The sequence below is a fragment of the Euprymna scolopes genome, chromosome 7 (genome assembly GCF_053919585.1).
Source record: "Euprymna scolopes isolate OS-2025 chromosome 7, ASM5391958v1, whole genome shotgun sequence".
Lineage (NCBI taxonomy): Eukaryota > Metazoa > Mollusca > Cephalopoda > Sepiida > Sepiolidae > Euprymna > Euprymna scolopes.
The window spans coordinates 100,417,895-100,443,553 of NC_136488.1; the positions used below are offsets into that span (position 1 = coordinate 100,417,895).

Consider the following 25,659-nt stretch of genomic DNA (forward strand, 5'->3'; position numbering starts at 1 on the left):
GCTATCTCATTCGACTTCAAGTGAAACGAGTTTATGAACTCTTTTGATCTCTTCCTGGAAAACTATTGTTGTTCGTCATCATTTATGCATGTTTAAAGTCAGCATACCACCTCTTAATCGTTGTTTCCAACAGAACAGAGTCTGAATAACACAAAATATCAAGACATCTGAATATCAAGTCATTGTTTCGCTTGATCAGTATTTGTTCCCATCAGAAAGCAATACTATATGAACACACGAAATTGAGAATTTTTCCATTTTTAAAAATTCGAAACAGTAGCTTCACTTTTATTTTATTTGTAATTTGTAAATTAATAATCAGATTGGGTTCAAATTTTATCAAGTTTATTGAGTGATGTGTTATTTGGTTACTTGCATACACTTGCATTATTTGCATCATTTGAATTATTTGAATTATTTGGACTATTTTTCTGAGCTTGAGTGTTATTTACATGTTTCAGTAACCTCCGACCATCTTCATCTAAAGACAAGAATAACTTTAAAGCTCTCAAAACCCATACTAGAATCGTCCAGAAGGACCTGTAGTGTAACGGATAAAGTACTAGGTAAAATTCAGTTGTAAGTGACGTTCTCTTCTGGAGGTTAAAGGTTCAATCCTTAGCATGGATAATACTAAGAATACAATTGCCAATTACTTAAGACTTTTACCCAGACATGACTCATGGAATGAGAGTATGCTATCCTCATAGATTTAATAAAGGGTGTTGTTTGAAATTTCGTGCAGATTACCGAGTTCACAGAAAGAGTTGCAAGTTCAACAAGATATATCTGAAAATGGTTAGAGGTTACATCGGCTGAAACGTTGTGCAAGTGACACTCAAGGTGAGAACAGTAGTCCTAATAATATGAATAATCAATCCTCATCTCAAAACTTCTGAAACATAATTGCACACATTTTTTATTGTTTTACACAGACATAGAAGATCAAATATTCATTATGGTAGCTCAATATGAGGAACTCTAGAAAACGGATACTGGATATGCATTTCTGTGTGTTAGGGATAAGCATGTAGACTCACATATGACATATGAACCATGCTGTGTGATATCACCTTATAAATTATACAACAAGCAAAATAGAATAAAAGTTTAAAATGTAGTTGATCAACATAAATAAATTGTGATAAAACACGTGGTTATGTCTGGTTCCTCTTTTGTAACAATATTTATTGAGAGAAAGATGTTTGAGGATGTTTGAATGTGATTTGCTTTTGCATTTGTAAGATAGTTTTTATGTGAGTAAAATGACACTGAAGCTCTCCTTATGTAAGCCAAAAGTTGACCTAATGAGACGTGTTTGATGTAGCAGTTTGGCCGTGCTATTGAATCGCTTGCTTGTTTGCATGCAAAAAGTGTCAACATTTTTTGTTTGTGATCGAGGGCATGTGTGTTGTTACTTACATGTGGCTAGTTGATTGTGTGTGATGCTGATGCTTGGGTCTGTTTGAAAGTTGCACACCTATGACAAATATAGCAGGTAGTATTTCTTTAACCGAGATTATAGCTGAGAGTAAAGCCGGACGATTCTCTTTGTGGAAAATGTGTGAATTATTTTGCTGCCTAGTCATTATACATCAATGATAAACCTTAGTTTTTATAGATGATTATATTGAACATTCCAGAAGAGTTTTACTTTCATGCTAACTCACTAATGGTGTTAGATATTAACTATTTTCTTATAATATTTTAGCAAGTAAGAATTAACAGTTCAAATCCTAGATAATCATATCTTGCTTTTCTTTGGCTAACCTCTCTATGTTTGTTGGTTGCCATTATACTACCAGACTGAGGATAATTTATCAGCTACAATCAAAATTCGATGAATCAACTCAATACATTTTCACATAAGAAAGATGATTTATTCAATAATTGTTTGTCTTGTTAGATTGAAAAACAAAAAGGAGAAAGAAAGAGACATGTATGGCTTAATGATTATAACTCTTTTAGACCATCTTGACAATATATCAGATAGATCCAAATCTTCCATGTCAACTGTACATTTTCAACCAACTGTCTGATGCAACCTTTGCTAAATTTGTTATTCCCATGCAAAGCCCATTTCCTGAAATTCAGTTGTAAGTGACATTCTTCAAAGAGATTGAAGGTTCAATCCTCAGTGCAAACGATACTCAGAATACAATTGTGAATTGCTTAAGATTTCTACTCGATCATCAGTGACAAAAAGTGAGCATGTTAACCCCATGCATTAAATAAAGGATCATGTTTGAAATTCTGTGCAGATTCCAGAATTCAAGAGAAAGATTCCTGAGTTCCACAAGAGACGTCTGAAGAAGGTTAGAGGTTGGGGAACTATACAACTGAAGTAAAAAAAAAAAAAAAAAAAATTTGAAATGTACCTGTTAAAAACTCAATTCATATAAAAATTTATCATTTATCTCAGAAGAGTGTTTATAATGAATTGCATAGAAAGAGTGCAAGTCTTAAAGTAATATTGGCATGTGAGTAAAATGGCAATGATTTTAATGAGACCTGTTATAAAAAAACGACACTGCTTTATTTGTGGAAACTTTTACTTGAAAACAATCAACATCTTGAAAGAAGTAATACAGGGTCTTCCAAAATGTTTGACCCCATTTTGTAGGCCAATAATTTTGACAATTTTCATTGGAATTACCTCAAATTTTCGCAGCTTGTGTAGAAACGTTTCAAGTTTTTGTGTGTAACGTTTGGCATTTCTATCTTTTCAGGTTAAGAAATGCTGTTCACTTCAAAAGGAAAGGCATTTTGTGTGTTAGAGTATGCTCGGACTCAGTCACTGAAGACAGTGCAGTGTGCATTCTTCACAAATTTTGCAAAGAAGGCATCAACTACAAAACAAATTAGGACTTGGCACCAAAAATTTCAAGAAAAGTGCTGTGTATGCATACCTAAATGCTACAGCGAGTTTGGCACAAGCTTGAATACCGACTCGACGTGTGCAGAGTCATAGGCGGCGCTCATATTCAACATTTATGAAAATCTGCCATAGAACCAACAACTATTTTTACTTGAGCCTCAGTAATGGGGGGGGGTCATCTCAAACACACAAAAAAGGATTATAATTTCAGAAAGTATCTCTACTCCCGTTGCGCCTACTCTCCTGCCCGATCTGGAATCCCTCAGCACAGAGAAATGAAGCTCATTTTGTAGTTTCCAGCTTTACGCACACACGAGATTATGCAAGAATGCACGTAATAAAATGCTGGCCGCCATCTTTACTTTTCTTTTCTCGGTCTGAACTCATTCGCTGAGCACCCACGGTAAGACTGGTTTTTTTCTTAGCTTCTAACCACATGCCTCTCTGATCTCAAGATAATATTTCGTAGTCTCTCATCCACTGTGGCAGTCACCTCTCTCTACTTGACCTCTGAGGTGTCTCGTTCTCCTCCTGTTGCTGCACATTCCCCTCCATTGCTTCACTTTTCACTGATCTGATGTCGAGAATATGCCTCGGTACTCCGTCCACCACAATGTTGTTTCTAGTGTTCCTCTCAGTCACGTGACCTCTACTCTATTGTGTGGTGCAGTGCACCCCCGGTGGCTTCACCCATACCTCATCCCCGAGTTTAATAGTCCCTGTGGCCTCTGCCTCTCTGCTTGCCGGCTCAACCCTAGGATGTCTCCAGGAATATGCGAACGTTGACAGTTGTGGAATCGTCTCTGGCACTTGTCCCAATCTAGGTGACATATTATACCAGTAGACAGCTTGCTCAGGTGAGGTGCCTCCTCTTTCTGCAACTGCCTTTATGGTGCAGTGGTTTCTCTCCATGATCCTGTTGCCACTGGGTCTGTAGGCAGCTCTGAAAAATTGTTGGATATTCCATTTCTTCATTACTTCTGTCACTGCTACTGACTTGAATGTGGTCCCGTTATCGGTTAACAACTCTTCCACGGGACCTCGCTCCAAAAACACCTCACCAAGGATTGCCGCTATTTCATTGCCTGTTCCTCCACAGCTTCTTCCATAGGGCAAATCGCCTGGGCCCGCAGTCAATCATGGTCAGGTAAAGTCCACCCCTGTAATGGTGACATCGCATGGCAGTCTCTCCCAGGTCCCACTCACCTCCAATTGACCAGCTTCATGGATGCTTGGAGCAGGATCAATCGACTGACATCTGTCGCATGTTCTGACCACTTGCCTCACTTGCTCCTTGGTGACACTCGGGTCGACTTTCTTCACCAAGTATCAAGTCCTCTCTACCCCCATATGGTGCAGATTGTGCAGCTCTCGCATGCCAACATCATCTAGATCTGATGCAGCAACAACATCTTTCTTTGGTAAAAGCCAACTCTTCTTCACTTTCGTGAGAACATCTGCTCGGTTCTTCTCAGAAGCCACCATGTCTACTCGAAGCTTCAAACAAAACTCCTGCATCAGCTCAGCTAGCATCCCAAGCCTGCGCTTCACTGACATCTCTGCTGCCCCTTTCATTCTTATCCTTTTTTCGCTTGAAATGAGGAATTTTAGCCAAGCAAACACTGTAGCAGAGTCTGTTTTGATGCAGATTTTAGATCTACCAACGTAGACGCGCCATTCATCTGCCTCCATTCTCTAATGGTCTCACTGCACATCTACGGTGTCGCCTCCAGTATGGCACTTAACATGTTGGTTCAGCTCTTGGAAATCCAGGACCGGTCTTACTTTCCCTTTAGTTGGTTGCAGAACGGCCATCAACGGCAAAATGCCCGACTCAACGTCATCTGTCCAAAGCAGCAGTATACCCTCCTCAATCCATCGGTTCACTTCTTGTTCAAACTCCTTTCTCACTCCTCCTCTAAGCGAATTAGTTGAATTAGTGTAGCACGCCACCCTGTTTGTCAGCGATGGCACTTGATGTTTCCATGCCCACTCCACCATCCACTGCTCTCTGTCGAATTCAGCTCAGAAGTCCTGATCTTTGATCGACATTTTTCTTTCCTCCTCGGCCTTGTTGGTCCCTCCGGGAGCTTGCACTGTCACTGCACACTCAGCTAGTCCGAACCTCAAATGTTGCATGTGATGGTAACGCCTCCAAGTCGGCATTTAACATCCATTCCAATGATGGGTTGGATGCAAGGCACCAGATGATCAGTGACAATTGCATGGACCCTCATCCGGTGTTCAGCAATATCAATAGTGACAGTCTTCCTCCCTCGACACTTCACTCGCGACCCATCGAATGCCACTACTTCACTCTTCCCTTTCCATCTTCTGACCAGGGTCGTGTGCACCATGGTAGTGGTACAGCCAGTGTCGATCAGGGCCATAACTCCCCATCCTTCCACCACAATCTTCTGCTTGGGCATCTGCTGTGAGTGCGCCACTATTCCCAAATCGGGGCGGCCACTGGCGCGTTTGCTTCCCCTTGCCAGTTTCCCAAACTCGTGCATTTCACCGCTAAATGGCCTCTCTGATTGCATTTATAACACACTGTCCATTGCAAGAACTTCCTGCAGTCTCTTCTCATGTGTGGTACCCCACATTCGAAGCATGCCACCCTCGGGTTCGGCAGACTCCTATCCACATCCTGCTGTACCATTGCTGTTGTCCCTCTAGACTCCGTGGGCTGGATGCTCACCAAGATCTTTGCAGTTTTGAGCAGCTCACTCACATCCAGCATCTCCACTCCCAAGACCTGCTGCAAACGTTTAGATATCTCTTCCAGGTACCCGGTAATGAATGTCATTTTGACTACGTGACTCGTGGCGTCTCCCCTGATGTCCGACAATTCAACCAATCTCCTTATCTCTTTCGCGTAGACATCAACAGAATCACCAGTCCACCTCTTCTCCTTCAACTTATTAAAGGCCTCGAAAGGCCCCTCTGCAAAAGCTTTGATCAGTTGACCCTTGATGGCGTCCGCGTCACTCTGTTCTCGCTCACTGAGCTCCAAATAGAGGGCCAGCGCATCCCCTTCTAGAAACAGTGGTATTACTGCGGCCATATCGTCCAACTTTTGAATCTTTGCCACAAGGTTCACTTTTTTAAGTCACGTCACCGTTGCCATTAAAAGGCTTAATCATGTTGTTTATGCCTGCGTTGGCCATCGCTGAAATAGCTTGAGCCTCCGTAATGGAGTCACAGGCGGCGCTAATATTGAACATTTATGAAAATCTGTCATAGAACCAACAACTATTTTTACTTGAGCCTCCGTAATGGGGAGGGGAGGTTCATCTCAAACACACAAAAAAAAGGATTATAATTTCAGAAAGTATCTCTACTCCCGTTGCGCCTACTCTCCTGCCCGATCTGAAATCCCTCAGCACCGAGAAACGAAGCTCATTTTGTAGTTTCCAGCTTCATGCGCACACAAGATTATACGAGAACGCACGTAATAAAATGCTGGCTGCCATCTTTGTTTTTCCTTTTCTCGGTCTGAACTCACTCGCTCCACACCCACGGTAAGACTGTTTTTTTCTTAGCTTCTAACCACATTACTTGTCTTTGTAAATTTAACCAATAAAACTGATGACCTTCAACATAAAGTGTATTTAGTTTCATTAAGATCCATCAAGTTTCTGAGATATGGCCATTTAGAATGGGGTCGACTATTTTGGAACACCCTGTATACCAGTCACAATTTATCCCCATTATGAAGAAATATTGAATATTATTTTTTATTTTTTAGATGAGGATTGATAATTTCGATTCTTTAGACTACTATTCTCATCTTGGCTGATGTTTTTATATTTCGGTCAATGTAACTTCTAATCTTTTCCAACTTGGGAACTTATGTTAAACTGGAAAACCTATACAGAATTTCGAGTAAACTTTTTATTTAATCAACAGGGGTAGATTGCTCTCTTTTCATGACCGAGTAGAAGTGTTAATAATATGTTATTCTTAGTTATTATCACCTTTAGTTAAGATTGGATCTTCAACTTCCAGAAGACTATCAATTAGCAACATATGTAACTTCAATCTGGAAGTTTGCTAGAAGTTAGTAAAGGCATTCAAACATTAGTGAACAATGCTAAAAGGTATAATCATGTCTATACACTGATTCTCGTTAGATCACAATAGTTAAGCAATGATGGGACTGGTCAGTACCAGATTCGTGACTCTTTACAAATACCAAACACTGTATGTGGGAGAACTGCAACATCTCCTTATCATTTTGGGAGTGGCTATTTATGAATCTTGTTTTGGAGTAAGTTTTGACGAAAAGTTTAAGGAATGATGTAGGAGAATTAGCAAGATAAAGAATTAGCAAGATAAAGAATTAGCAAGATAAAGAATTAGCAAGATAAAGAGGTTAGGGTCAGAATCAATGAGAATGTTGTGGACTAACAGTATGCTCAGATGAACTATTGTGATTTGCTGATTTGCAGCACATTGAATTGTGTCATAGTAGAATAAAATGAAATAATGATAATTGATATAAAATCTCGGATTGATTTGATTTGCTGGATCCATTTAACAGCTAGCAGGCATCTTTAAAATGTCTGGAAATTGGTCCAACAGAAGCTGACAAAGACATTTATAGCGAGAATGTTGGAAGAGGTGCACAAAGGAAAAGTGATAATGCTTGCATTGCAGATGCCAAAATAAAAAGATTGCATTGTGCACATACAATGGAAGTGCTCCATGCTGAGGCTGAAAGTAGATAACATCAATCCATCAAGGCTGGTCCAACTCCCATTATGGGATCTGATGATGATATAGATTATTTTGAATTTGAGTTGATGCCAGAACTGACATCATCATTCAAAGATGGCATGATGCAGAAGTCTGTCAAACCAATGCTATAAAATTTTCTTCTTTCCGAGACTGAATTATTGTAACCATATGCATTCCATATTTATGCTGTTGATATTGGAGCATTACTACATACCTGCCCGGTACCTGGTGTGGCATTTACCCATGTCAGATTGAGCCAGCTTCCTCCAAAGGAGAAAGTTTCTAAGGAATATTAAATTCATAAATGGTCCCCAGTGGCATATATATCTTGGTCAAATGAAATCACTGCATAATCATGTTGACTTGGTTCTCCGGAGATCAAGCAACATTTTACATGAATTGCTTGTTTGTTTACAAAACGTGTAATGTTGTGGATAAAGTGGACGATAGTGCATTTTGTTATTCCTTCTACATGGCAGGTTAACTGTATGTGATGCTGATGCTTGGGATATGCACATACACATTATAAGAATTACATGTATTACTATGTAGGGTTATATGGGAAAAGCAAGTAACCTATGCTAATATTATTCAGGAGTTTGTGAAGTTTGTTGCTTATAAATATGGACGAATGCATATGTCGTTTTTGGTGGCTAGTGTTATATTCGCATATCTCTCCACATTTCCATGAATAAACCGGAAATCAGCAAGGCAATGACGGCAGCAACAATGGCGACCCTAAGACAAATCTGTTCGCCGTTACAACATAGTCAAACACAATAAATACACAGGACAATTTCAAATCCCATCTCTTTAAATACACACATCATTAAAATAACTCGCACCTTACTTCAACATAGAAAACCTCCAGAGAAAGTTGCACAGCAAAAGAAAAAACCTAAATAAAAAATCACAGACACTACCGTAAACGCAACTCAGATAGCATAAAAACGCAAATAATGATTCCACAAAACACCCCAACAATACGACACCGACTAGGTTACATTCACAACTTTCTCAGCTTTAAATCGATATAACACATGCATACACACACCAAACAGATAATTCTCTACAATCCATTAAAGCACGAAAAACAAACACAAATAAAAAATACGACGGCCATTTTGACGCCGTAGCCGATTTGCCTTTTACTACGTCCGCACGTGCTGTATAAATAAGCCGGCCGTCAGAGAAAAAACCAGTCTTCCAGCAGATCGCTGGCCAGAGCAGGTCGCCTCGCTACCAGTAGAAGCAGATACAGCTGTTCCCCTCAACCCTTTGCACCATACCAGCGACAGCCGTTCCTTCAGCTCCATCCAGCAGCAGCAGCTCAGCGACAGCCGTTCCCCTCAACTTTCTAGCAGCAGCAGCAGCGGCAGCAGCAGTAGCCATTTCCTTCAGCTCCATCCAGCAGCAGCAGCTCAGCGACAGCCGTTCCCCTCAACTTTCTAGCAGCAGCAGCGGCAGCAGCAGTAGCAATTCCCTTCAGCTCCATCCAGCAGCAGCAGCTCAGCGACAGCCGTCCCCCTCAACTTCTAGCAGCAGCAGCGGCAGCAGCAATAGCCGTTTCCTTCAGCCCCATCCAGCAGCAGCAGCTCAGCGACAGCCGTTCCCCTCAACCGTCTAGCAGCAGCAGCAGCGACAGCCGTTCCCCTCAACTTTCTAGCAGCAGCAGCGGCAGCAGCAATAGCCGTTCCCTTCAGCTCCATCCAGCAGTAGCAGCGGCAGCTCAGCGGCAGCAGTTTGATTCAAAGCGCCTAGTCACCATATCACCGCTTGTTCCAGTCCCGGACGTCATCCCTAGACCGTACCAGCATCTAGGCCCCTGTACCTGCCCGAACCTGATCAGGCCAGGATCCCTACCTCTCTAATCCCTATTCCGGCCTTCCTGACGCCCAGCTGACCGATCCGGCTTTGATTGAGGATATATATGCTTATTCACTTTGACCCTCAATAAAGGTTGAAACCAAATTATTTCGTTTGTTCTCCTTGCTTCCATACGCTCGTGTTATTTTATAACAACTGGTGTCAGAGCGTTCAGCAAGATGAGTACAGACAGCTACGAGGGTTTCACGCGGTCAGAACTATTCACACTGATCAAAGAACAGAAGCATCTGCTGTTCAACCTGAGGACAAGCTCAACACAACCATCGGAAGAGGCACTTCAGGAGATCCGAAATGACATAGATGCCATGACAACCGCCCTGAGATCAACAGCAATAACAACAGCCACCACCCCCCACACAAGCAGCGACTACAGTATGCTAATGCGCCAGCAAACAATTCGGGACGCCATGAGACAACAGAAGCCCTTCCGCCCTGGACAGGACGTAAACCAGTTCATATCAGCGCTCACCAAAATATACGCAATACACGTCTTACCGGAGAGAGCAACATACCCAAGCCTGGAGGGCGAATTTGTCAAGGCCGCGAAAGACATGCTGGACCAGGGTATATTTCAGCAAATGCTGGATTCTGCACAAGATACATCCACCTTCAACAACCTGAAGGAGTATCTACTAACAACACACGGCAGCCAAATGACCACCTTCCAACATCTAAGCAAGGCCTGGGACTTAGAACGACATGACGGCGAAAAACTAACCGATTTTGCCGGTCGACTCGAAACCACACTCAGGGAAGCGGCCGTCCACATCAAGGCAAAACACAGAAAGGACAGAAACAATGAACTATCCGTTGACGGACTCATAGCAATAATAGGCGCAATGCTTATGAGTGAAAAGGTGAAAGCATGGAACACAAATATCTACCCGCACCTCGTCAGAACAATGGACAACCACTATACGGCAACTGGTATAGCGGCTGAAGCACAGCGATACCTGGACCGCGGCATAAAATCCGATGTCACCAATTCCCAAGACTCCGCACTCCTCTCTCAAGAGCACCACTTGAGCCAAAGAAAACCTTACCATGTAACAAACATGCACACCCACTCTAGTGGACGCAAGCGCTCGAACTTGATAGACGCACACAAGAAAACTGATCAACGTCAACATCAGCAGCAAGAAGCTTGCAGGCAAACAGTAAGTTTCCCTGTATGCCAGAGATACCTCAGAGGCCTATCCTGCTTTAGGCAAAATTGCAGATACCGTCACCCACCCCGCACCCAAACACAAGCCCTTGTCGCAACAACAGGCAACAACATGCCGGAGACAGAGGACCAGGATTTTCACTTCGGTCAGGACGAGATGTGATGCCCCGCCCGACCCGCTCCAATATCAGCCATCACGTCTTCAACTTTCAAGAGCAATCTAACTACTCACCACTTGTCTACTCCACCTTTTACATTGGCGACACAAAATTCTCAGACATCGCGATGCTCGACTCAGGATGCTCGACCTGTATCATACCAGCATCACAACTACCAGACGAAGCCAAGAAGCACATAAAACGCTCGGACGCCAAAGTGAGGGGCATCAATGGCAGCATTACCGCGCTTGGCCAACTAACATGCGACATTGTAATCGGCAACCAGAACACACCCGCATTCTGTGGCATAAACGCCCTAATAACGGCACAATCTACACCAATCCTGATCGGCCAAAACATCCTATGCCATGATACCCTCATCTCGTACATGGTCGACAACGAAAAAGCGAAAGTGGAGTTCAAACGCACACTTGCCCAAGGAGGCTCCACACACACAGCTAACATCGTACGGCAAACGTCGTCACCAAACAGTCCCACAGACGACTCCCAGACCAAGGTCATCCAGGACTACCTAGCTATCGGACCCCATCCCGAACTCCACACCTTGGATGAAAAGCTTACATGGCTAAAACACAACACAGGACTCACACTACCAAACCATCCCAACCGTGATGAACTTGAGGCCACCACCAACCTACTAATCCGCTATGCCGACATCATCGGTACTGAGAATGGCGACAAGGGCACATTCATCCGTCCCATTCGGATACCAACCAACGGCCAATCACGCAGCCAAAAACAACATCCGATTGCTCAAGCCCTGGAAGAGGAGGTCAATGCCGAGATTGGCCGCATGGCAAGCAAAGGCATCATTGAAGCCTGCAGCGACCCCAAAGGTTTCAACAGTCCAGTATTCGCCGTACGTAAGAAAAATGGGTCAATTCGCGTCGTTGCAAACTTTAAAAGAACACTAAACAAAGTGCTAGTCGATCTGGACCCCTACCCAATACCCAGGATGGATCACCTGCTCAACAAAATCGGCAAGGGCAACAGGTATTTTGCATCCCTGGATCTGCGTAGTGGATATTGGCAGATTGAAATAGATGAGCAGGACCGGCACAAAACAGCCTTCACATGGAAGGACAAATGCTACCAGTACACACGCCTGGCCTTTGGTCTCACTTCGGCCGGACAAATCTTTTCCCGTTGCGTAGCAGAGGCCTTAGCCACGGTCACATCTCGCAGCAACATATCATCTTACATCGACGACAACCTGGTGCATGCTAAGACATTCAAGGAGTACATCATCGCGCTAGAACAACTGTTCATGGCCCTCCAAAAGTTTGGACTTAAGCTGAACCCAGACAAATGCTCCTTCCTCGCACCTGAGGCCAAATTTCTCGGCCGCATAATAAACAGCGAAGGGTTCAAGGCCGACCCCGAATATGTCCGTGCCATAGGAGAAATGAAACCCCCAACCTCAAGAAAGGAACTCCAAAGTCTCATCGGCCGCTTGGTCTGGATCAGACAATTCCTTGAGACGCGCCTTCATGAACAGATCAGATCAAGCATGTTCTCAAAACTCATGGCCCCTATACACGAGCTCAACAAGGTCAACAAGCCATTCCACTGGACCGAGAATGCAGACAGAGCATTCAGGAAGATCAAGGACCGATTATCCTCCCCGCCGGTTATCTCATTTCCAGACTTCTCCATGCCCTTCACGCTCACTACTGATGCCAGTGATGTCGCATGCGGAGCAATCCTGATGCAAGAGTCCAGCAACGGGAAGAAGAACATTGTCGGAGTCGCGTCCCACTCCTTCAATACAACAGAGCAAAACTGGTCTACAACGGAACGCGAGGCATATGCAGTGAAGTGGGCGATACTGAAATTTGACTACTTTCTACGTAACCGTCCCTTCGTGGTGTTCACTGACCACAAATCTCTGACATATCTTGACCAACGGGAATTCAACAATGCAAAAATACGAAGATGGCAGGATGAGATATCGTGCTACAAATTCGTATTAGAATACGTGGAGGGCGAATCTAACGTTTGGGCTGATATGCTCAGCAGAGGCTGTGGACAGAAGAAGATCAAGACTCCCAGCGACCCCAATCCAGCAGGAAGGACATTCATACTGGATGGCTCAAGCTTACGCATCTACGTCCCATCATGGTGCATCAATGACATCGACAGTCTGAAACTTATTCCCAAGACGCACACACCACGGAACGCCCACACGCAAAGACGCATCAGCGACGCGTTTTTCGCATACCACACCAACTCCTCCATTCCTGCTGAACAAATCTGTGAACACCTGGATATTGCAACCGAACAACAGAAGGATGAGACCCTGGCCAGAATCATACACGCACTCCAAACATCATACCCGGACGGCCCACAAATTGACCCCGATGACCACCGAGCTAAGTTATTCAAGAGAAAGCTACATCAATTCTTCTTAGAACCAGGAACCACGGTCCTAATGATAAGAGACCACAAACATTCCCCTAGGCTGGTCGTACCATACAAGCTCAGACCCAAATACCTGCATCAAGCACACGACGCCACCAACCACTCAGGCATAACACGGATGCAGGAACTCCTCTCCGGTTACTGGTGGGAGTCCAAGAACAACGACATCAAGGCTTATGCTGATTCCTGCATCACATGTGCAAAATGCAAGGGAAATTATGGCAGACGCACCCGCTGGCCTATGGGCCACTGCAAGCGGGGTAAGAGACCATTTGAACTCGTCTTTGTTGACTTTGTCACAATGCCCAACTCAAAGGGGAAAAGATATATACTTACGATACTGGACAGCTTCAGCCGGCATCTCACAGCTATACCATGTGCAAGAGACCGTGCCATCGACGCCGCCCGTGGTTTATACCAGTTCTTCCTCCGACACAGAGAAATCCCATGCATAGTGTCCTCCGACCGAGGTACACACTTCACAGGGGAAGTCTATCGACAGTTCTGCGAACAAATGGCCATCACACAGGAACTGCATTGCCCGTGGCGCCCACAAAGCTCAGGGAACATAGAGAGACAACATCGAACAATGAAGAACGCCATCTACATGCTGTGTGAAGACAGGAATTGCGAGTGGACAGATGTTCTCGAATCTGTTGTGTCTTCCATGAACGCCACAATCAACAACCCCACCGGTGTCTCCCCGCATTTCACAGTCACGGGCCGCCACCCTAGCATCGGCTTGCCAACACCCCACAGAAGGGAAACCAGGAGCGATGACCCAGGTGCATATGGCATGCAAATCAACGCCCTGCTAAGACAGGTTCATCACCGTGTCGCCCTGGCCAATGATGAAGCAGATCATAAAATGGAGAACCGCGAAAAGCACTTCTCCCACGAGAACCCGCTACAAGTAGGAGACAAGGTCCTACTTCACCGTCCTCAATCAGCCACGGCCAAATCAACACACATGCAATGGATAGGAAGCTTCACTATCACCAAAACCAACAGCTTGATGTACCAAGTACAAGATGAGAGTGGCATCACAACCTGGGTACACCGGGCGCACATCCGACGAATAGCACCACGCCCGCCGCACCTGTCTATCACAAACCTCCCACCCCCACCCAGCATCACCGACGAACAGCATTCCACGAACGGCCCCACATGCAATCCGGACGAGAATCGGACGCCATCCTCACAAGCCAGCCAACCCAGGAGATTACCAGCCAGAACAACAAGAGGACAACTCCCTACACGCTTCAGAGACTTTATCATGTAAATATGATCGAGATCTGGGGGAGCATTGTTATATTCGCATATCTCTCCACATTTCCATGAATAAACCGGAAATCAGCAAGGCAATGACGGCAGCAACAATGGCGACCCTAAGACAAATCTGTTCGCCGTTACAACGTAGTCAAACACAATAAATACACAGGACAATTTCAAATCCCATCTCTTTAAATACACACATCATTAAAATAACTCGCACCTTACTTCAACATAGAAAACCTCCAGAGAAAGTTGCACAGCAAAAGAAAAAACCTAAATAAAAAATCACAGACACTACCGTAAACGCAACTCAGATAGCATAAAAACGCAAATAATGATTCCACAAAACACCCCAACAATACGACACCGACTAGGTTACATTCACAACTTTCTCAGCTTTAAATCGATATAACACATGCATACACACACCAAACAGATAATTCTCTACAATCCATTAAAGCACGAAAAACAAACACAAATAAAAAATACGACGGCCATTTTGACGCCGGAGCCGATGTGCCTTTTACTACGTCCGCACGTGCTGTATAAATAAGCCGGCCGTCAGAGAAAAAACCAGTCTTCCAGCAGATCGCTGGCCAGAGCAGGTCGCCTCGCTACCAGTAGAAGCAGATACAGCTGTTCCCCTCAACCCTTTGCACCATACCAGCGACAGCCGTTCCTTCAGCTCCATCCAGCAGCAGCAGCTCAGCGACAGCCGTTCCCCTCAACTTTCTAGCAGCAGCAGCGGCAGCAGCAGTAGCCATTTCCTTCAGCTCCATCCAGCAGCAGCAGCTCAGCGACAGCCGTTCCCCTCAACTTTCTAGCAGCAGCAGCGGCAGCAGCAGTAACCATTCCCTTCAGCTCCATCCAGCAGCAGCAGCTCAGCGACAGCCGTCCCCCTCAACTTCTAGCAGCAGCAGCGGCAGCAGCAATAGCCGTTTCCTTCAGCCCCATCCAGCAGCAGCAGCTCAGCGACAGCCGTTCCCCTCAACCGTCTAGCAGCAGCAGCAGCGACAGCCGTTCCCCTCAACTTTCTAGCAGCAGCAGCGGCAGCAGCAATAGCCGTTCCCTTCAGCTCCATCCAGCAGTAGCAGCGGCAGCTCAGCGACAGCAGTTTGATTCAAAGCGCCTAGTCACCATATCACCGCTTGTTCCAGTCCCGGACGTCATCCCTAGACCGTACCAGCATCTAGGCCCCTGTACCTGCCCGAACCTGATCAGGCCAGGATCCCTACCTCTCTAATCCCTATTCCGGCCTTCCTGACGCCCAGCTGACCGATCCGGCTTTGATTGAGGATATATATGCTTATTCACTTTGACCCTCAATAAAGGTTGAAACCAAATTATTTCGTTTGTTCTCCTTGCTTCCATACGCTCGTGTTATTTTATAACAACTGGTGTCAGAGCGTTCAGCAAGATGAGTACAGACAGCTACGAGGGTTTCACGCGGTCAGAACTATTCACACTGATCAAAGAACAGAAGCATCTGCTGTTCAACCTGAGGACAAGCTCAACACAACCATCGGAAGAGGCACTTCAGGAGATCCGAAATGACATAGATGCCATGACAACCGCCCTGAGATCAACAGCAATAACAACAGCCACCACCCCCCACACAAGCAGCGACTACAGTATGCTAATGCGCCAGCAAACAATTCGGGACGCCATGAGACAACAGAAGCCCTTCCGCCCTGGACAGGACGTAAACCAGTTCATATCAGCGCTCACCAAAATATACGCAATACACGTCTTACCGGAGAGAGCAACATACCCAAGCCTGGAGGGCGAATTTGTCAAGGCCGCGAAAGACATGCTGGACCAGGGTATATTTCAGCAAATGCTGGATTCTGCACAAGATACATCCACCTTCAACAACCTGAAGGAGTATCTACTAACAACACACGGCAGCCAAATGACCACCTTCCAACATCTAAGCAAGGCCTGGGACTTAGAACGACATGACGGCGAAAAACTAACCGATTTTGCCGGTCGACTCGAAACCACACTCAGGGAAGCGGCCGTCCACATCAAGGCAAAACACAGAAAGGACAGAAACAATGAACTATCCGTTGACGGACTCATAGCAATAATAGGCGCAATGCTTATGAGTGAAAAGGTGAAAGCATGGAACACAAATATCTACCCGCACCTCGTCAGAACAATGGACAACCACTATACGGCAACTGGTATAGCGGCTGAAGCACAGCGATACCTGGACCGCGGCATAAAATCCGATGTCACCAATTCCCAAGACTCCGCACTCCTCTCTCAAGAGCACCACTTGAGCCAAAGAAAACCTTACCATGTAACAAACATGCACACCCACTCTAGTGGACGCAAGCGCTCGAACTTGATAGACGCACACAAGAAAACTGATCAACGTCAACATCAGCAGCAAGAAGCTTGCAGGCAAACAGTAAGTTTCCCTGTATGCCAGAGATACCTCAGAGGCCTATCCTGCTTTAGGCAAAATTGCAGATACCGTCACCCACCCCGCACCCAAACACAAGCCCTTGTCGCAACAACAGGCAACAACATGCCGGAGACAGAGGACCAGGATTTTCACTTCGGTCAGGACGAGATGTGATGCCCCGCCCGACCCGCTCCAATATCAGCCATCACGTCTTCAACTTTCAAGAGCAATCTAACTACTCACCACTTGTCTACTCCACCTTTTACATTGGCGACACAAAATTCTCAGACATCGCGATGCTCGACTCAGGATGCTCGACCTGTATCATACCAGCATCACAACTACCAGACGAAGCCAAGAAGCACATAAAACGCTCGGACGCCAAAGTGAGGGGCATCAATGGCAGCATTACCGCGCTTGGCCAACTAACATGCGACATTGTAATCGGCAACCAGAACACACCCGCATTCTGTGGCATAAACGCCCTAATAACGGCACAATCTACACCAATCCTGATCGGCCAAAACATCCTATGCCATGATACCCTCATCTCGTACATGGTCGACAACGAAAAAGCGAAAGTGGAGTTCAAACGCACACTTGCCCAAGGAGGCTCCACACACACAGCTAACATCGTACGGCAAACGTCGTCACCAAACAGTCCCACAGACGACTCCCAGACCAAGGTCATCCAGGACTACCTAGCTATCGGACCCCATCCCGAACTCCACACCTTGGATGAAAAGCTTACATGGCTAAAACACAACACAGGACTCACACTACCAAACCATCCCAACCGTGATGAACTTGAGGCCACCACCAACCTACTAATCCGCTATGCCGACATCATCGGTACTGAGAATGGCGACAAGGGCACATTCATCCGTCCCATTCGGATACCAACCAACGGCCAATCACGCAGCCAAAAACAACATCCGATTGCTCAAGCCCTGGAAGAGGAGGTCAATGCCGAGATTGGCCGCATGGCAAGCAAAGGCATCATTGAAGCCTGCAGCGACCCCAAAGGTTTCAACAGTCCAGTATTCGCCGTACGTAAGAAAAATGGGTCAATTCGCGTCGTTGCAAACTTTAAAAGAACACTAAACAAAGTGCTAGTCGATCTGGACCCCTACCCAATACCCAGGATGGATCACCTGCTCAACAAAATCGGCAAGGGCAACAGGTATTTTGCATCCCTGGATCTGCGTAGTGGATATTGGCAGATTGAAATAGATGAGCAGGACCGGCACAAAACAGCCTTCACATGGAAGGACAAATGCTACCAGTACACACGCCTGGCCTTTGGTCTCACTTCGGCCGGACAAATCTTTTCCCGTTGCGTAGCAGAGGCCTTAGCCACGGTCACATCTCGCAGCAACATATCATCTTACATCGACGACAACCTGGTGCATGCTAAGACATTCAAGGAGTACATCATCGCGCTAGAACAACTGTTCATGGCCCTCCAAAAGTTTGGACTTAAGCTGAACCCAGACAAATGCTCCTTCCTCGCACCTGAGGCCAAATTTCTCGGCCGCATAATAAACAGCGAAGGGTTCAAGGCCGACCCCGAATATGTCCGTGCCATAGGAGAAATGAAACCCCCAACCTCAAGAAAGGAACTCCAAAGTCTCATCGGCCGCTTGGTCTGGATCAGACAATTCCTTGAGACGCGCCTTCATGAACAGATCAGATCAAGCATGTTCTCAAAACTCATGGCCCCTATACACGAGCTCAACAAGGTCAACAAGCCATTCCACTGGACCGAGAATGCAGACAGAGCATTCAGGAAGATCAAGGACCGATTATCCTCCCCGCCGGTTATCTCATTTCCAGACTTCTCCATGCCCTTCACGCTCACTACTGATGCCAGTGATGTCGCATGCGGAGCAATCCTGATGCAAGAGTCCAGCAACGGGAAGAAGAACATTGTCGGAGTCGCGTCCCACTCCTTCAATACAACAGAGCAAAACTGGTCTACAACGGAACGCGAGGCATATGCAGTGAAGTGGGCGATACTGAAATTTGACTACTTTCTACGTAACCGTCCCTTCGTGGTGTTCACTGACCACAAATCTCTGACATATCTTGACCAACGGGAATTCAACAATGCAAAAATACGAAGATGGCAGGATGAGATATCGTGCTACAAATTCGTATTAGAATACGTGGAGGGCGAATCTAACGTTTGGGCTGATATGCTCAGCAGAGGCTGTGGACAGAAGAAGATCAAGACTCCCAGCGACCCCAATCCAGCAGGAAGGACATTCATACTGGATGGCTCAAGCTTACGCATCTACGTCCCATCATGGTGCATCAATGACATCGACAGTCTGAAACTTATTCCCAAGACGCACACACCACGGAACGCCCACACGCAAAGACGCATCAGCGACGCGTTTTTCGCATACCACACCAACTCCTCCATTCCTGCTGAACAAATCTGTGAACACCTGGATATTGCAACCGAACAACAGAAGGATGAGACCCTGGCCAGAATCATACACGCACTCCAAACATCATACCCGGACGGCCCACAAATTGACCCCGATGACCACCGAGCTAAGTTATTCAAGAGAAAGCTACATCAATTCTTCTTAGAACCAGGAACCACGGTCCTAATGATAAGAGACCACAAACATTCCCCTAGGCTGGTCGTACCATACAAGCTCAGACCCAAATACCTGCATCAAGCACACGACGCCACCAACCACTCAGGCATAACACGGATGCAGGAACTCCTCTCCGGTTACTGGTGGGAGTCCAAGAACAACGACATCAAGGCTTATGCTGATTCCTGCATCACATGTGCAAAATGCAAGGGAAATTATGGCAGACGCACCCGCTGGCCTATGGGCCACTGCAAGCGGGGTAAGAGACCATTTGAACTCGTCTTTGTTGACTTTGTCACAATGCCCAACTCAAAGGGGAAAAGATATATACTTACGATACTGGACAGCTTCAGCCGGCATCTCACAGCTATACCATGTGCAAGAGACCGTGCCATCGACGCCGCCCGTGGTTTATACCAGTTCTTCCTCCGACACAGAGAAATCCCATGCATAGTGTCCTCCGACCGAGGTACACACTTCACAGGGGAAGTCTATCGACAGTTCTGCGAACAAATGGCCATCACACAGGAACTGCATTGCCCGTGGCGCCCACAAAGCTCAGGGAACATAGAGAGACAACATCGAACAATGAAGAACGCCATCTACATGCTGTGTGAAGACAGGAATTGCGAGTGGACAGATGTTCTCGAATCTGTTGTGTCTTCCATGAACGCCACAATCAACAACCCCACCGGTGTCTCCCCGCATTTCACAGTCACGGGCCGCCACCCTAGCATCGGCTTGCCAACACCCCACAGAAGGGAAACCAGGAGCGATGACCCAGGTGCATATGGCATGCAAATCAACGCCCTGCTAAGACAGGTTCATCACCGTGTCGCCCTGGCCAATGATGAAGCAGATCATAAAATGGAGAACCGCGAAAAGCACTTCTCCCACGAGAACCCGCTACAAGTAGGAGACAAGGTCCTACTTCACCGTCCTCAATCAGCCACGGCCAAATCAACACACATGCAATGGATAGGAAGCTTCACTATCACCAAAACCAACAGCTTGATGTACCAAGTACAAGATGAGAGTGGCATCACAACCTGGGTACACCGGGCGCACATCCGACGAATAGCACCACGCCCGCCGCACCTGTCTATCACAAACCTCCCACCCCCACCCAGCATCACCGACGAACAGCATTCCACGAACGGCCCCACATGCAATCCGGACGAGAATCGGACGCCATCCTCACAAGCCAGCCAACCCAGGAGATTACCAGCCAGAACAACAAGAGGACAACTCCCTACACGCTTCAGAGACTTTATCATGTAAATATGATCGAGATCTGGGGGAGCATTGTTATATTCGCATATCTCTCCACATTTCCATGAATAAACCGGAAATCAGCAAGGCAATGACGGCAGCAACAATGGCGACCCTAAGACAAATCTGTTCGCCGTTACAACGTAGTCAAACACAATAAATACACAGGACAATTTCAAATCCCATCTCTTTAAATACACACATCATTAAAATAACTCGCACCTTACTTCAACATAGAAAACCTCCAGAGAAAGTTGCACAGCAAAAGAAAAAACCTAAATAAAAAATCACAGACACTACCGTAAACGCAACTCAGATAGCATAAAAACGCAAATAATGATTCCACAAAACACCCCAACAATACGACACCGACTAGGTTACATTCACAACTTTCTCAGCTTTAAATCGATATAACACATGCATACACACACCAAACAGATAATTCTCTACAATCCATTAAAGCACGAAAAACAAACACAAATAAAAAATACGACGGCCATTTTGACGCCGGAGCCGATGTGCCTTTTACTACGTCCGCACGTGCTGTATAAATAAGCCGGCCGTCAGAGAAAAAACCAGTCTTCCAGCAGATCGCTGGCCAGAGCAGGTCGCCTCGCTACCAGTAGAAGCAGATACAGCTGTTCCCCTCAACCCTTTGCACCATACCAGCGACAGCCGTTCCTTCAGCTCCATCCAGCAGCAGCAGCTCAGCGACAGCCGTTCCCCTCAACTTTCTAGCAGCAGCAGCGGCAGCAGCAGTAGCCATTTCCTTCAGCTCCATCCAGCAGCAGCAGCTCAGCGACAGCCGTTCCCCTCAACTTTCTAGCAGCAGCAGCGGCAGCAGCAGTAACCATTCCCTTCAGCTCCATCCAGCAGCAGCAGCTCAGCGACAGCCGTCCCCCTCAACTTCTAGCAGCAGCAGCGGCAGCAGCAATAGCCGTTTCCTTCAGCCCCATCCAGCAGCAGCAGCTCAGCGACAGCCGTTCCCCTCAACCGTCTAGCAGCAGCAGCAGCGACAGCCGTTCCCCTCAACTTTCTAGCAGCAGCAGCGGCAGCAGCAATAGCCGTTCCCTTCAGCTCCATCCAGCAGTAGCAGCGGCAGCTCAGCGACAGCAGTTTGATTCAAAGCGCCTAGTCACCATATCACCGCTTGTTCCAGTCCCGGACGTCATCCCTAGACCGTACCAGCATCTAGGCCCCTGTACCTGCCCGAACCTGATCAGGCCAGGATCCCTACCTCTCTAATCCCTATTCCGGCCTTCCTGACGCCCAGCTGACCGATCCGGCTTTGATTGAGGATATATATGCTTATTCACTTTGACCCTCAATAAAGGTTGAAACCAAATTATTTCGTTTGTTCTCCTTGCTTCCATACGCTCGTGTTATTTTATAACACTAGGAAAGTGGAAATTCAACAAAAACTCAAGAACAGCTTGTTAGTAGTAATGCTGCAAATGTGTTGATTCTGAAAGGGAAACTGCAATATTATGAAATATATATTTAGATAATTAATTCCAATTTCTGTCACATAAATTATTTAGTTGAAAGAACCCATACTTGTGCCGGATTATTTTCATCTATTCAGTCATGATAAATACATTCGCTCTTAGTGTTAGCAGCAACAGTAGTTCTTTCTTCTTTTCCTCAATAACAAAGATAAACAACAACAACAGTTCAAAACACATGAGCAAAAAAAAAAATCTGTCTCTTTTTAGTTAGCCATTTTGGAACCCCAGCATAATTTTGGAACCCCAGCATAATTTTGGAACCGCAGCAGTGCCTAAATTTGCATAGTCACGCTTGTCTCATACTCTAATAGTTCTGTTTCCTTACAGCAGCCGCATGCTAACCATGGCCACTTATTTCTCTGTCTCTCCGCACCGTTACTACACATTCTCATGAAAATATTTCTCCATAACTCCCGTAATACTTAATAGTCATCTGTTTGCTTGCCTGTTTGGTTTTTACAGTATTTTTGGTCATTTAATGCTGTTACATATATGTCTGGTTGGTGATCATCTAGCGATTAAATGAACAGTTAATTCATTTATCAATGAATACGAGACACTTTGTTTATAAAAACAAACTTAGTTTATTTTACAATATATTTAATATACACATTTCAACACAATGACGGCGATGGTGGTGGTGGTGGTGGGGGGGGGTTAGTGGTAGGGGTGATCGCGAACTGTGACAATTGTGTCCCTCAGCTGTCCATCTCTCTGACTGTCTTTTGCTTTGTTTATCTTTTCTCTCTTATTGAAGTATCTTCGACCTCCTAACCCAGTTCGTCACTAGCCCGGGGATTTCATTGTTTATTTTTGCTTGCCTGGTCTGACCCATAAACGATTTGATGTCATGGATCCAAGTCATTAACAAGCCCGGGGATTCCATTGTTTATTTTCATTTGTCTGTTCTGACCCATAAACGATTTGATGTCATGGATCCAGGTCGTCACCAGCCCAGGGATTCCATTGTTTATTTTCGTTTGCCTGTTCTGACCCATAACCGATTTGACGTCATGGATCCAGGTCATTAAGAAGGTCATTGTTTATTTTTGTTTGCTTGGACATTAGCTCGTTCGCACTTCTCCATAATAATGCTAAATCAAGTTGGATTCTTTAAAAACAATATTCTTTGAAAACACTTTTGTTTTTTCTTGTGGAAAATAATCCTCATTTTCATACAGTTAAATTGTGTGGGGGAAATAGGATTTAATCAAATAAATCTTTTAACCAAATGCCACAGAAAACAGAAAAGTCAAAAACAGAAATTTTCACCCAGAAAATGACAAACTTAGTAAAATAAATCTGGTTGGTTCAATAGGTTAATAATATCCGCAAAGAAGATACTTTCTTGAAGAACCTATATCTGAAAATACGATCCCAGAATTCCTCAAGGTAAGGAATATAGATGGATCCATGCAGTATGACCACCAGGTGACACACCCACTACACCCCTCCTCCCTCAGGAATGAGCATCAATTATATACATGCTAGTGAAAAAGGCAAATTGGAAATAAAATGAATTATCTGGCTACTCTAACATAAACTAAAAAGAGATCACGCCTGACTCTTATATACTAGGTTGACTAGACTCATTTCTCTCTTTGCTGTGTGTTGATTTGATGTCGAAATGAAAGATGAAGCCCATATACTTTTAAAAAATAATATTCGATTTTGTGGTGCACGTATGGAAGCAGTACCCTTTTCTGTAATTTTTTTATTTTCGTCTTTTTTTCATTTTTTTCAGCAGAGTATTATCGAATGGTCACTAATCTATCAGATTATCCCAAAAAAAAAAAAAAATCAATATTTAACATTTTTAAGGAGTTCTCCGTTTCTAATACAACGTTCTAGTAAATCGATCCCCCATTTTGGAAGCATCGATTTTTTCGGCCAAATTTTGCGAATTAGCCTTTTTTGCCATTTTTTGAAGGCCCAACAACATAAAAATGAAATTTAACCGATAAATGAAATTTAACCGATAAAAATCGATGCTTCAAAAATGGGGATCTGAGCACTCCTTAAAACTGTTAAATATTAATTTTTTTTTGCATTTTGGGGGTGCGTAGATAAGTGACCATAAAGCTGTCAAAAGTTTTTATCTAAATATCTAGAGATTTATCATTATTTTCATGGCAAGTGCTCGTCTGAGCTCCAATCTATGCCCCCCCACCTCGCCAAACTTTCACAAGAAACACTCGTCTAGCAGAAATCACTATCAATAATTTTCCCCACTCTTTATCTGTACCTAAACCTAAACGTAGATTCCATGAGCAAAGCTTCTTTATTAGAACTGCACGCCTATTGGATTGTCTTCCGTTTTCCTGCTTCCCAGCTGATTACAATATGGTTGTCTTCAAGTCTAATGTAAACAAGTTTTTGATGAGCCGTTCCATATAAGTTAACAAATTTACCAAATTTCCATTACTAACGATTACTATATTGTCCAATTTCTACTGTACAGTCTTTAATCCTTATCCTCGAGTGGCCTCAAGGCCTTGATATGTGGTGATGCCTATGTAAAAAAAATGTCTACTATGATTCTGTCTGAGATATACATCAGTCGTTCTCATGGCTGGGTAAGAGTTTTTGGCTACAACATGTTTAGATGTCTTTACAACTCTCTTCCGAGTTGAAAAAATAACTTAATAATTTTCTTCTTTCTTCATTCCCTGGTGTCATTTTTCATCGGACTCTTTCGAGCAAACAAAAGTAAAAAAAAATTCAAAATTCTGTCATTGAAACTGCCAGAAACAATGTTTTACATTCTAATGGAGGGATTCCAGTTACACCGACCATAAAGTCAGTCTCCAATTTTACAAGAAAGGTACATTAGCGAATTGCGCCCCTCCCCCCGCCTTCAATCGTTTCTTTTGTTTTATTTCCACTTAGTTTGTTTTTTAAAACGGTTGTGCATTTTTCATAAATGGCATTGACACAAATGGATAAAAAAAATAGCTTTTACTTTTGTTTAAAAATATTTGACATGAGGTTTGATAAATTATATTATTTGGGTGTTATTTTCATAACGTACCATCTGATGTAACCTCCAAACTTTTTTCTGGTATATGTTGCGTGAATTCTGGAATCTTCATACCAAACTCGTGAATCTGTATGGAATTTTGAACTGAATCCTTTATTTAATCCACAGAGGTAGATTACTCTCATTCAAGTAGAAATCTAAAGTAATTCTTGATTCTGTTCATAGTATCGCCCATACTGAGGATTGAACTTTAACCCCCAGAAAACTGTCACTTAAAACTGATTATCACTTAGCACCTTATCAGTTACAGGACGAATCTAAGTGAG

The 25,659-nt window shown here is 44.7% G+C and overlaps 1 long non-coding RNA gene across 1 annotated transcript in view; it reads left to right on the forward strand.

Annotated features, from left to right (window-relative positions):
- LOC145279863 (uncharacterized) overlaps window positions 1–25,659 on the forward strand; it is a 56,521-nt gene that overhangs the window by 17,948 nt on the left and 12,914 nt on the right. Inside the window, exon 2 of the long non-coding RNA XR_013868475.1 lies at window positions 2,730–3,281. This is a non-coding gene — a long non-coding RNA (uncharacterized LOC145279863). The remainder of the gene's footprint in view (window positions 1–2,729; window positions 3,282–25,659) is intronic.